Below are 3,962 nucleotides of genomic sequence, written 5' to 3'. Positions count from 1 at the left end.
TTGTAGAGCAGCCGCCACAGGATACCTGTTATGGTTGCTCGCATTCAGAACGGTCCTAATGGCACTGTTGGTGCTGTTTGCGTGTCAGTATTCAGACTCCTAATGTGCGTGATATGCACAGTTGCACTTTCGCTGGGACACATTACATTTTTCACACAGTAGACGGTCAATACGTTTCCATGTAATGTCATTTTGTCTTGCCCGTTTTCTCGTTTCCTCGGCGATGGCTATCTGTTGCGTTCCATAAGGATTTTGGAGCAAAATTGAATCATCGGCGCTTGCACACCCCCCTTACTGTCGATCTACCACTTTGTCTTTTTCCCTCTGTATCTCCCTCCCTCTCCATTTCTCTTTCCGTCTCTAAATAATTACTTAAATGAATCTATTACCGGCCTGGCCTCGGCATTAACTGAAATGCCAGCCTCTGTGGGAAAGTGATGCATTCCTGTTGGGTAAATTGTATTGTTTTTAATAATTATCAAATATTCGTTGTATCATGTAGCCTTGTAGTTACATTTAGATAATTTTACTTATTTGTTTTTTCTCTTTTACTCCTAATTTAAGTATGGGTAATGTTTCTGTGTCTTAAATAACTTTGATTCCTTCCTAAGGCCTCCCTGGGAAATAGAGGTGACAGCTACTCTCAGCAGTTGTTGCCCTGCAGGACTTCCTACGAGACAGAGGTGCTAGTTGCTCCCAGCTGAGTTTATCAGTCCTGCAATAAACTCTGCTTTGTTCTTCTTTGTGCTACAAAGCCGTTGCTTTGAAGCTATACAACGTGTCCTATTCGACGCCGTGCCTGGAGCAGAAGAATCTAGAGTGTAGATAACATGTGTCTAGATAGTGAATGTCATTAGCGCTGCAACTATGTGATGAATTGTTTTCCCCCTCCCTTTGAGAAGTTGCAGCGCCCGGTGTAAGAGGGTTTCTAAAAGCAATAAAAAGCGAGGAGGGGACAAATGTGTTTCAGAGCGGTTGGAGATTTGTAACTGTAAGCACGTCTCTGTCTGCTCTCCTCGCGAGAACAAAGAATTTAACTCTCTTGTCTTTCCTGTGTTTGTTTAAATTGTCTTTAATAGGTATTTAGACCTGACAATTCCGCTGCAGGTGTAATGCTCGAGGGGGCGCAAACTGTAGAGAAGATCTTATCTAAGATGACACGAATGTGCTGGGGCTCACAACATTTTCTGCTTAAGACAATTTTGTTTTACTTGTATTAAAAGAAAAAAAAAAGATTTTGCACATCTGAGGAAAGTGCAAAGGCCTAAAATGAAGCCCAGTGATCACTGTCAAAGTGATTGATTAGTTGCTCAGGTGTTGTAACAGCATCAAAGTTATTTTTTTCTATTAAATGGCAAAGCTTTGATCAAATGGATGTTAAGGCTGACGAGTGCTCAGCGCCTGCTTTGTTCACATTCCTGTGTAGCTTCTTGATCTCATTTTCAACCACACACAGATTCCTTTATTGCCTTTGTATCACTTACAAAAGACTCCACAGTCTGAACTGTAAAGAAAAAAAAACAAGTCTTTCAAGTGAACAATAAGGTGTTGTTGGATTTTCCTTTAACGTTGACAGAATTGGTGCGACTCTTTTTTTTCTTAAGCATTTGGAGGATAGAACAAATTATTATGGTGGTATTTGCAATGTATGTAGTGGACAGTTTATTCAATCAATCAATCAATCAAATTGTATTTGTATAGCACATTTCAGCAGCAAGACATTTCAAAGTGCTTTACATCATTACAAACACAGAATCACAATCCAATATAGAAGTCAAGTTACATCAATAAATTTGTAATTGATTACATTTCAAATACAGTTCTAAACAGGTAGGTTTTCAGTTGAGATTTAAAAGAAGTCAGTGTTTCAGCTGTTTTACAGTTTTCTGGAAGTTTGTTCCAAATTTGTGGTGCATAGATGCTGAAAGCTGCTTCTCCTCGTTTGGTTCTGGGGATGCAGAGCAGACCAGAACCGGAAGACCTGAGAGGTCTGGAAGGTTCATACAACAACAGCAGATCTTTAATATATTGTGGTGCTGAGCCGTTCAGTGATTTATAAACTAGCAACAGTATTTTAAAGTCTATTCTTTGAGCTACAGGGAGCCAGTGTAGGGACTTTAAAACTGGTGTTATGTGCTCTATCTTCCTGGTTTTAGTGAGAACGCCAGCAGCAGCATTCTGGATCAGCTGCAGCTGTTTGATTGATTTGTTGGACAGACCTGTGAAGACGCTGTTGCAATAATCAATACGACTGAAGATAAACGCATGGATGAGTTTCTCTAGATCTTGCTGAGACATTAGTCCTTTAATCCTGGAAATGTTCTTCAGGTGATAGAAGGCCGACTTTGTGACTGTCTTTATGTGGCTCTGGAGGTTCAGGTCAGAGTCCATCACTACTCCCAGGTTTCGGGCTGATCGCTGGTTTTCAGTTGTAATAACTGAAGCTGTGCATTGACTCTAGATCTATAACTCTACATCTATGACTCTAGATCGTTTCTCTTTAGGTCCAAAAAAAAAACCATTTTGTTTCTGTTCAGCTGGAGAAAGTTTTGGCACATCCACACATTTATCTGTTCAGTGATTGGATGGGCTCTGAGTCACCTGGTGGCATCGTAATGTAGAGCTGTGTGTCATCTGCATAGTTATGGTAGCTAATATTATTTCCTGTTATAACCTGAGCTAGTGGGAGCATATAAATATTGAATAAAAGGGGTCCTAGGATTGAACCTTGGGGTACCCCACATGTGACCTTTGACGAAAAGTTTTCAATTGAAACAAAGAAATCCCTGTTCTTTATGTAGGATTCAAACCAGTTAAGCACTGGACCGGAGAGTCCGACCCAACTCTCCAGTCGATTCAGTAATATGTCATGGTCAACAGTGTCAAAAGCTGCACTGAGGTCCAACAGAACCAGCACTGTGGTTCTGCCACAGTCCGTATTTATATGGATGTCATTGAACACTTTTACGAGGGCGGTCTCTGTGCTGTGGTAACCATGGAAACCAGACTGGAAGGAGTAAAAGAGGTTGGTTGTCATGATGGGTGCGTTTTTCAAGCCCACATGCAGAACATCACACAGGAGAGCAATGTGAAAATAAAGAAATTTATTGAAAACACTGCTGGCAGGAATAGTTGGCTTGGGTCGGGTCCAGGGAGAGAGGCTGGTTCAGGGAACAAACAGTTCACTAGAGAGGCAGAGGGAGGTGATGAGTTCAGGTTTGTAGGAAATGACAACGTTAAGAGTGAAGGGGCAGATCTTACTTGTGATCGGCAGGTTAGAGAAGTGAGAGGGTAACTGCAGCGTCCGGGGTTTTAGTTCTCAGAGGTTCCAGGTGGTCGTCTTGTCTGACAGCGGGGATCCAGGAGGCAAAGGGAGTACGTCGGAGGGCGGACAGGTAGGCTCAGGATCAGCGGTTGTAGAGGAGCCAGGAGGAAACACCTGGAGGCAGGAGAAGCAACAAAGAAAACTTTCACTAGGAGCAGATCAACAAGGCAAACCAGAAGCAAGCTGCTAGGGGCTCAGAGGTACCGTGACTGGCTAACACTCAGGCGCCGAAGGACTGGCAGTCAGCTCCTCTTGAACATCTCGCTGATGAGCCAAAACTCACATCAGGTGTGGGATGACGTCATCCACGCCCTCCGACGGAATGGTAAAGGCGCCATCTAGTGGTGGAGAAAAACGAGTGCATGCACAAAAACTCCACAAAGGAGCTAAAAGACCCCGGAACATGACATTGGTTATAGTTAGGAAGCTAGTTAATTGTTTACACACAGCTTTTTCAATAACTTTGCTGATGAATGGGAGGTCAAAGGTCGGCCTGTAATTCTGCATTAGTGATTTGTCCAGATTGTTCTCTTTTATCAGTGGTTTGATTACTGCTGTTTTCAAAGCCTGGGGGAAAACGCCTGATGAGAGCGATGAGTTTACTATTTGGATCAGATCAGCAGCAATAACAGGCAGG

At 42.7% G+C, this 3,962-nt stretch overlaps 1 long non-coding RNA gene across 1 annotated transcript; it reads right to left on the bottom strand.

Annotated features, from left to right (window-relative positions):
* Window positions 1-3,089: 3,089 nt before the first annotated feature.
* On the bottom strand, window positions 3,090-3,753 carry LOC116715984 (uncharacterized). Its single transcript, XR_004338320.1, has 2 exons — window positions 3,530-3,753; window positions 3,090-3,439 (listed from the first exon to the last, which is right to left on the bottom strand). It is a non-coding gene; the product is annotated as an uncharacterized LOC116715984 (long non-coding RNA).
* Between the last annotated feature and the right edge of the window lie 209 nt (window positions 3,754-3,962).

The sequence above is a fragment of the Xiphophorus hellerii genome, chromosome 24, assembly GCF_003331165.1.
Source record: "Xiphophorus hellerii strain 12219 chromosome 24, Xiphophorus_hellerii-4.1, whole genome shotgun sequence".
Taxonomy (NCBI): domain Eukaryota; kingdom Metazoa; phylum Chordata; class Actinopteri; order Cyprinodontiformes; family Poeciliidae; genus Xiphophorus; species Xiphophorus hellerii.
Note: the sequence above shows the minus strand (reverse complement) of the source record. Positions and strands in the feature narration are given on the sequence as shown.